Here is a 9,997-nt window from a genome sequence, read left to right on the forward strand (position 1 = left end):
TGCTTAGTGCTGCCTTCTCTATAATGTCAGTTCCACAAAGTAAGCCAAACTCACGTATGGTGCGTTCTGTATATGTCTTATAATATGTGATAATTATGTGTATGGTGTCATCTGTGTCTATATCTCAACACACAGTGGGCCAAAATATTATAAAAAATGTGTACTAGTTCGAGGGCCGGACTGTCGATTTATGCAGATACTATGAATGAACTTATTTGCCATATAACCTGGACTAACCCAAAGCTAATGATTGCCTATAAAAACAACATGAAAAATTAAAATCAGTTCATTCATTTCTTATGGCTTATCTGCAGCTTTTCCAGAGTCATTTCTTATGATATTCTCACAGGCCACAACGCTTCAAGAAAACTATTTCCCTCAAAAGAGCAAAACCCAAACATGCCCTGTTGTCTGAGAGACAAAGTGCAGGAAGGAAACATCCATTGTAACTCACGGTTGCTGCTCTGTGATGCTAGTTCAGATACTTGGCATCTCATCTTGGGTGCAAGGTCATCAATGTTTGGGCTCAGTGCTCTGAGCTGAGGAGACCCTCATGATGGAGTGAAGGTGGTGCGTGCAATATACCGGAGGGCAAGATCTAATAGTAATTAGAAATTATCCTGTGGGCCGAAATTAAATCCACCAAGGGCCTGATTTGGCCCCCGGGCCTTGAGTTTGACACATGTGCATTAAAACATATGAAGTTTTAAACAAAAATACCAAAAAAAAGGAAAACCGGTCTGTGTCTTGCTTGGGGCTAAAAGACAATACAAACAAGGACAGGAAGGAACATTTGTCCAGCTCTCAAAGTGAACAAGAAAGAATCACTTTATGATTGAATGAAACCCAGCTCTGTGGTTTGAAGCTATATCTGGGGAAATGCCACATGGGATTTCCTGGAGCTTTCCTTTATCCAACAGCAGTCGAAAACCTAAATATATTTAAAATGATGGTTGAGCATGGATAAGAAGGCTATTATACTGTTCATACTTTCATAGCAAACACACTTTAAAGTTGCATGCTGCTTTATATGAGTATCAAGATACTGTTCTTCATAAGTAAATATACAAAAGCTGAGTAGTTAACTTAATACTATTGAGCAATATTTATGGCCTGGAATTGTATTATCTGAGTAATACTTGATAATAGAATCCATTTTGTATCTCTGGTATGCATTTTGTGTTCCAACCAATATGAACATCAGACACTTTTTCGATAACCTTTGCCACATATTCAGCACACACACACACACACACTTGTTGTTGCGCAATCCGTTTTAGAGATGTGTCAGGGAAGGAAATGCATAATTGATACGTTGTAAAATGATCAAGTGACTGACTGACGTGTCATTGCCAGGTCAAAGTCTTTGGATTAGCTCTGACAGCGGGCACGAGAAAAACAATGCTACTGCTGTTACTCTCTAACGTGGCACGGTCTGAACCCCAACCGTGTGTTTACATCCTGCTGGCTGGTCTCTCTGGATCTGATACCCCACACATTCACACACACACATTCACACACACCTGCAGCAGAGCATGTGAAAATGTTGACCTCGATCTTTACAAAGCAGACCAGCAGAGCCTTTCTCACTGAGCTCCACCCAAACAGACTTTTTACCTCACTGTATGATTTCGTCTTACAAGAACCGATGGAGTACAGCTACACAACCGGCCACGACTCAATAACAAGGTCAACGCAGGAATACATAGGGTGGGGTGGGGGGATGCTAAGCAAGACCCTAGAGACAAATGCTTGTTGCTGATAGATAATATCAGGTCCACCTTAAAGTGACCCTGTTCTTCTTTTTGGGCTTTTCTTTAATGGTCTGCAAAGGCTATAATCCCTGTGTCCCCTCCAGAGGGAGTTTCTCTCCCACACTCTCCCCCCCCTGCCAAAAAATGCTTCCATTGGACTCCTTTGATTACTTCCAGTACATAGTGACATCACTATGTAAAACTCGCACTTCTATTGGCTAGCCCTCCAACACATTGTACATGATAGGCTAAGGGGCGGGACATTTTTAAGCAGTTGACCAATCACAGCAGACTGGGCTCTGGTTCCAGACAGAGGGTGAAAAGAGGTGCTGCAGCACAGGCATATGAGAAAAATGAAGAGCTTTTTGAACATTAAAGCATGGAGACATGTCCCAGTAGAGACACTACATACTCAACTCTTTAAAAAGGTGGCTGGCTACACACTTTAGTTTAAACATTGTTAAATCCTTTTCTTGTTTTGAATCCACAATGCTTACGCCCAGCTTGCCACACACCGGTGGAAACCTGGAGATTATTTAAAAAAAGAAAAAGTGTTTGGTTGCGATAAGGAGGATGTTCCTGAGCAGTGAGTGGGACCATTGTTTGGATGGGAGAGGGAAGCGCTGGATGTGTAGGAGAGCAGCTCTGTTGACAGAAACACCTGATTAGCCTCGCCACCTGGACAGGAAGACCTTTACTGTAAATACACACCGTCTATCTTCAAACAGCGCACACACTCGCTCTGAGATCCTGAAAACACCAGAGTGTGCCAACAGCAACAGAGCAACAGTGTCCTCTTACAACTTTCTCATGCTGAAGACCGCTGAATCATCTCTGCCAAAACAAAAAGGAGGAATCGGAGTCAGAACAAGGACTCATTCATGAAAAAGAAATATAGCGTCAGGAAATATATGGCTGATTGTTTACCTCTGTCTGGTCCAAGCTTATCGCTGTCTGTCGATGTATTGATCGCCGGTGTTAGCGGTGCATTGTGTGGCGGTAGAAGGGATCAGTCATGTGGTAGCAAAGGCGTGTATGCCTGTGTGTTTACGGTCATAACAGGGATGCCTGATCGCCCATCTTTGTGGTCAGCCACGTAAGGAATGCCAGATATGTGTGAGTGGGCGTCTGGGCGGTGTGTATGTTGTTATTGTGTTCGGGCAGTGGGAGGCAGTAGACTGATGTTGTCACTCAGTCATTTAAAGGTCCTCTATGATACTGTTTTTCATCAACATATTATAGGTCTCAGACATTTACGGCCTAGATTTAGACACAAGGCTTTTTGCTTACTCGTTTTTTTTATCATGCGGACGTGGACGTGGTCATATCTAAGCTACGTTTGAAAATGGATAGACGCGTTTTGGTTGAGGTCTTTCGGAAAGTGTGGCTTGACTATTAGACCCACCTATACCCAAGTCCCTACGGACACTTGGCTCGTTTTAAATTCACTCAAATGCTATGAATGTAATGAAAGATCGGGAGTAATATCTGACGAAGCCTAATCAATTGAATACCGCACTTTTCATGTTGCTACCAACTCGCATATATTCAGTGGTGTAGTGGTCATTGGACGCGGGGGATCGCCGTCCCCCCACTTATTTGGAGTCCCCACTTTTTTGAAACAAGATTTTTTTTGAATTGTCTAATAAATATAAAATCAGTGTTATCAGTTGCAAGTGTGTATTTGTTGTAATAATGACGAAAACATAATACATTTCACAGTAATTATAATAAAAACGTAGCTCAAGTATTTATGTAACTTGATCTGAAGCGTGTGTGGGAGGGGCAGCACCGTGTGACTGAAACGTATTGACATGTTGGTTATATACTTAAAGAAGGTTTTGAATGTATTCATTATTGTATGAACATTTTTTAATTAGCAGGTGGACGTCAGATCATCTAGGGGGGTCCGGGGGTATGCCAGGTATGCCAGGTGTCCGGCTTCGTGCGGGACTGCACACACGGCATTTTTATCATTTGTCCCGCGTCCCACAAATTGAGACTATGTCCCGCATTTGAGTGACAGTCGCGCAGAAAGGCCGGATCGGTTCGCTGACGGCCGGCAACGCCCTTAATTATTATATTTTATTAAACGGCATCATGTAAGTTGCGCTGACAGGCGAGAGAGGTCCACAGTGTACACCCCCTCCCAACCCCCCCCGTTGACAGTTCACAAGCCACGCGCATGAGGTCTCCCCGCCCCGTTCCACGCCCAGTAGAAAAAATCCCCACTGCCATACCAACCAGCATTATCCCCATCCAATCCTGCTATAACATTGGTGTGAAGCGGCCAAACTTATGACACTGTTAACTAATTTGCTAATATTTGATTAATTGTGCAGCCCTAGTTGACTCCTAGAAATGTCTGCAAAGCAGCAAAGCCACAATAAAAGCACAGCCGGATGCCAGACAACCTATACCGGGTGAGATGTTCCAAATAGATTGACATAAAGGTCGGCTTGAGGCCCTCCATGTGAACAGTAAATGGCTCAGTTGAAAATGCTGCCTGAAATGAGACATTTAATATCTCATGAAGGTGAAGAGCTGCATGGTGTCTGCAACTGTTGTCCTGAACAGCTGATAGCTTTTAGTGAACACTCCCAATATTCCAGATTGGTTTTGGAAAAGCCAGCCAATGGCGCTGTGCGGGGACGTTGGGGGTATTCCTCTGGATCTCCTGTGAACAGGTTAAATGACTTCTTTATCTTCCTCCTCCAGCCTTTCAACAGATGAACACCAACAAACTGGTTGGGTGCCTTACGTGAGGACAGTCCCGAGAAGTTTGGTCCCTGTCAAGGGTACCGGGAACAACGAACGGAGCCTTGTGGTGGAACAGGAAATGAAGCTAATAGCTTCCAGGTTTAGCTTCATCAAACAAAGGCCGGTGCTTTTTTTGCCTGTGAAAAATTGAAAAAACACTGTCAACAGAATGTTTCTCCCGTCTAACTTCTTGGTGTTTTTTTTCTGTCCTCTTCTTTCTCTTAGGTGCCACATGCAATGGTTCCTTCCCTTCGCCTCTACCTGCTCAATTTCCAAAAATCTCCTGCTACGCAGTTATTTCAGGGGGAACGCTCTGGGGAGCGCAGGAATGTTTCAGGGATCCTTTCCCTTTGCTTCAGGTTTTAGGATTTAGGAGATCGTTGGGAAAATACTCAGGGGATTTATTCTGACTTAAACCCAAGATGCTTTGAATTATTAACAACTGTAGCATCCACACTTTCCAAGGTCCATCAAGTCCCCCTTCTTAACATTCTTCACACCAGAAATGCCTCGACGCGCAAACAGGGAAGAGGCAAGGTACAAAACATTGCTAAATCACAGCTGAACGGTCGGTTATTTAGATCGCTGCCAAACGATGTGAAGCTAACGATAAAAGTCCAACTTTTTTATGCAATTCAAATACTTTATAGTAATCTTGAAATGAACAACGAATTGCCTGGGTGACGTGCTTTTTTTGAACACTCAAAATGTGTCCCTGTCCAGAAGATCCGCCTGGGAAATGGCTCGTTATTCCCACCATTCCACGCAACAACGGCCCTGCATCCCCAAACCCAAACCCTTGGAATCAGAAATGAGGAAGTACTTTCTCCCTCGTGGCACCGAGTTCACCGAACCCAAGCGTCCAACCCTCAAAGTGAAAATCGGCCCTTCTCAGCAGTTTAAAAAAAACTTGACTGTTGAAATACAGCACCAAACAAACCGACATCACAAACAATGCAAAAATACTCTGAAGTGCAGACTGAATTTCCCCCGGTCAACTTGAAGGTTAAATGAAAGTGCCAGAGTCCTAATTTTGCCCTGAAGCCTGAAAAATTAACAAATCCTCAAGAGCACTCGGGAACTAGTCAATTTAAAGTATTATTGCAACCAGTAGTTTTACCGCACGAGNTCTGAAACTCTTCAGACACACTGAGAGATGGACAAAGTGTGTCTGTCTGTTATATGTAATAAAGTAATAAAGAAAGTCAATATAAAGTGAGATGGATCTGAAGTGCAGGAGCAGAGCAGCTTCCAGGATTCTTACGGTCATTAAAAACCTGGAAAAGTCATGGAAATGTATCTAAAGTTGCATCAAATATAATTTATATTTTATCTAATCTCCGAAATAGTGATACTATAATGATAACACATACTGTATCGTTTAGTAATGAAACGTGAAATGTCTTTTAACTGACGAGGTGTTTCGCTGGTGAGAGATTTGAGTTGCTTTAGCGTGAAGCTAGTTAGCCTATTGGATTTGTTTTAGATAGACAACATGTTTCAGACCTTATTTTCCTGTTCCATGTTAAAATAAACCATTTTCAGTGGTACGCTGAGAAAGAGTCATGTTTTTGGTCATGAAAATGAGGTAAAGGTCCTGGAGAAGTCGTTGGTGAAGAGGTGTATGAACCCTGAGCTTCCTCCTCAGAGGAGAGAGAGGCTCTGCCCTCAGTCTCTGTGTGTTCATGAGAGGAACCAGCTGCTCCTCCGTCCCACCATCAAACCAGAAACCCTCCAGTCCTTAACCACCTGAATCCACCTTTTACTTCCTTTGCCTCCTGACATGTACATCCTAACATCTGTCTCTGTTAAACACACACAAGACTAACAATACAGTTGAACAAAAGGCAATCAGAGTATGAGACTATATGTTTTAAATGATGATGTGATCATTTGACAGGACACAGCTCTGACGACTGAATGAAGACTAACATCAAAGAAACAACACTTCTTTACAGTCTGCTAAATCAGGGGAATAGAATTCACACAGAATCACTCTCTCAATCATTTCTATTACGAATGTATCTTTATAATCTGATTTAAATGTAGTTTCCTTCTGGTTTCTCATAGCCAAGAGCAGTTTGTGTTAACCATTGGTTACAGGTTGACCGTCCTCGTGCGGAGTCCAATGGAACACAAAGTCACGTTGCTGTTGTAGCTGGAGGTCCATCTGCAGCCTTAAGACCTTTCCAAACAGTGTTTTAACGAGTTGTGTCCTCGCTGCAGCTACGTGGCGATGTTCCCCTACGGCCCCCGTAAGGAGGACGAGTTGGAGCTGAGGAAGGGGGAGATGTTCCTGGTTCTGGAGCGCTGTCAGGACGGATGGTTCAAAGGGACCTCCATGCACACCGGGAAGATCGGAGTGTTCCCCGGGAACTACATGAGCCCCGTCAGCAGGTAGGCCTCGTCACCTCATTCTGGTTCCTCATGGCCAAGAGCTTAACCGTTTCCTATAAAGCAGGGGGTCAAACTCAAGATATCCGGCCCACCACCTCATTGTCTGTGGCCCGCAAGAGCTCTGAAAGAATATCATAACTTTATTATACGGTGACATGCCGCTTTACAGAAGCCCTTAAACTACATGTCCCACAATGCATCTCATTTCTTTTTTTACTCGGAATTTGACTTTTTTGCCTCAACATTTGGCTTTTTCCTAAAATTAGCATTTTCTCAGAATTTTGCTTTTTTCTCAGAATTAGAATTTCTTTCTTCAAAATTTGATTTTTTTTTATTTTTTTACTTATTTTCCAGAATTTCACTTGAAAAAAAATCATTTTGTGACATTCTCACTGAAGAGACTTGCAATTATTCTCCCTAGACTTCTGCTTTCAGACCAGGGTTCCCGCGGGGTCTTAAAAAGTCTTAAATTTGATAATCTGAATTTAAGGCCTTAAAAAGGTCTTAAATTTGACCAAAAAAATAAGAAAGGTCTTAAATATGATTTAGAAGGTCTTAAAAATGATGGGATTTGAAAGGTACTTCTGTGTTGCGTTAGCATCTAAATGTGTTTTGGGGGAAATGTCCGGGCTGCAAAGTAACCAGTACAGTAAGAGCCTTTCAGTTCCCCCCAACAATTTGTATTGAATTAAATCAACATGGAACCAGTAATCACTAACTTTGTTTCCCCCGGCCCCTTATTGGAGAACACCAAGCTAGTAACCTAGCTTCAGCTAGCGGCAGTCAGAAACTCAGGTATCTTCGAATCTACTTACTAATTCATATGGGGAAGTGTAAGTTCAACCGTATTTGGTTGGAAAACCTCGAATTTAGTGTTTGGTTGAAACCAGTGGAGGGGAACGTGTTTGAAGCCCGCCGCACCTTTTGCAAAAAAAAAATAGCGTTTGTTTTGCTAATGTAGCGTTAGCTAATTTAGCGTTAGCTAGTGGAGCAGCTTCCGCAGCAACACCGGGGGACCTCCGGGTCTACGTCAACCCTAAAAGCGGAGGTGCTGTAGACGCTAAATACCGTAGTTAAACACACATCATACAACAGCAATGATGAAATAGTGTAGCCAAGGCAGCAGAGCTCTGATCACACACACACACACACACACACACACACACACTCAGACACACACACACACACACACGCACGCACGCACGCACGCANAATAATATTTTGGCCTGCCCCGAATGTTTTTTCTGTAGCCCCGGACAATTCTACCTCAATAATATAATACATTAACCGTGCTTTACGTGAACCTCATCAAGACACTAGAAAGGACGGCAGGACTGTAATTTCCCGTGTTCAGTGAATGCAACAGAGGCAAGACACCAGACCAATCAGAGAGTTGCATGGAAATAAAAGTGTGCTTGTGTCATTCAAGCTCGCGGCTCTGTGTGTGTGCGGAAATAGCGCATTTAGTGTGTGTGAGAGAGGGGGAGAGAGAGAGGGACCGGTGCCAGCAGCAGGGAGCGTGTTGTTAGCATCTGGTTAGCTAGCTGCACTAACGGACATACGGAGCTGTTTGTTCCACAACAAGCTGGAGGAGAGCTCTCCTCTCAGACTGAGAGGCTCAGGTGAGCTAAAGGACTCTCTGAGTGTTTAGATAGTTAACTTTAGTCTAAGTTATCTCAGTGGGTCTCAAACGGTTTGGTCAAAAATTATTCAAAAGATTATTTCCGCGGCACACCTTCATATGATCATTATAGTTATAAAAAAAATAAGAGAATAAAGGAAAAACAGTTATGAAATACTATATGGCAGTAAAACAAGAATACAGTTTGAAAGGGGAGTGATTTGTAAAATATCCATAAAGAAAAAGAACATCTGCTTACAGTTGTGTTTCATCTGGGTGTTGAGAGATGTATCCATATGTTGCTCTCAAAGTGCACCAGATTGATGCTTTTAACTTCAATATTTAAAAAAAATCTTCCCGGGGGAGCATCCCCCCGGACCCCCCTAGAGGAGGTGAGGTCCACTCCCCACTCGTAAAAAATAGCACTTTACCCCTGCCTATATGCCGTGAGCTGATTATCGAGCCTTCATTGTAACAGTCGCGGGTTTACTGTGTGTTTGTGTGTGGGGAGTTTTTTTGTGCGTGCCCTATAGTGCCCGTAATAGTGTTCACTGGAGTTCAGCACCCCCACTCAAAATACCTTCCCGCGCCTCTGCAAGTGAATGTGTTTTAGTCTGAAAGCTGTTTGGCATCACAACGCTGTTATGAAAGTTTCTCTGGCATTCTACAAGTGACGTTAGCTAATCAGACGACTACTTGTTGCTATCATATTGTGGCATAAGCCGTTTTCTACACGCATATTTTACCGGCGTAGTTTTTGTTATGATTTTACTTCTGATGGCCACATGTAGCCCATGTATTGATTCCATCCGATAGTTGCAATAATACAAAACAGAAGGAAAACGTCTACCTCTTCACAATGGTCAATAAAAGTGAACGGATGGTTATTAAAGTAAGGTCAAAATAAACAGAATCACACTAAGCCTCGTTAGTGTTGCTATACGTGTGTGGTCGCGTTCTAGTCACTTTGCTCAGCGCTACTGCTTGTTACAACTTGTATTCGCCGATCTTGCCGGGTTGCCGAGTGGGGCCAGCTGAGAGAATAGACCAGACTCCAGCAAAGGTAAATTGTGTCTAGAGTGCGCCATCTAGTGGGATCAACTGAAATGCCGGGTATTGCAGGAAAAAGGCAAAATGAATGCGGTCTTTACTATAATTTGGACAATTGTGTACCAATATTCGGCGGGCCGGATTCAAAAGCCCAACGGGACGTATAAGGCCCGCGGGCCTGAGTTTGCCCATGCCTGCTCTACATGTAACAGTAAACTGTTATATTCCTATATTAGAATCATAGTTATCAGCTTAAAAATGTTAGAATCGTTTTTGTGTTTTTAAATTACAAAAAGCATATTTTGAGTCCAACTGTTCAACATTATCATACTATCTCTAAATCTCTTCTTAAATCTGCGTATTAGAAGACATTTGGCACGACTTACGATATTTTACCCGTATTAACGTTGCTGTC

Source organism: Notothenia coriiceps, unplaced genomic scaffold (genome assembly GCF_000735185.1).
Source record: "Notothenia coriiceps isolate Sejong01 unplaced genomic scaffold, NC01 NC01_scaffold00037246, whole genome shotgun sequence".
Classification (NCBI taxonomy): Eukaryota; Metazoa; Chordata; class Actinopteri; order Perciformes; family Nototheniidae; genus Notothenia; species Notothenia coriiceps.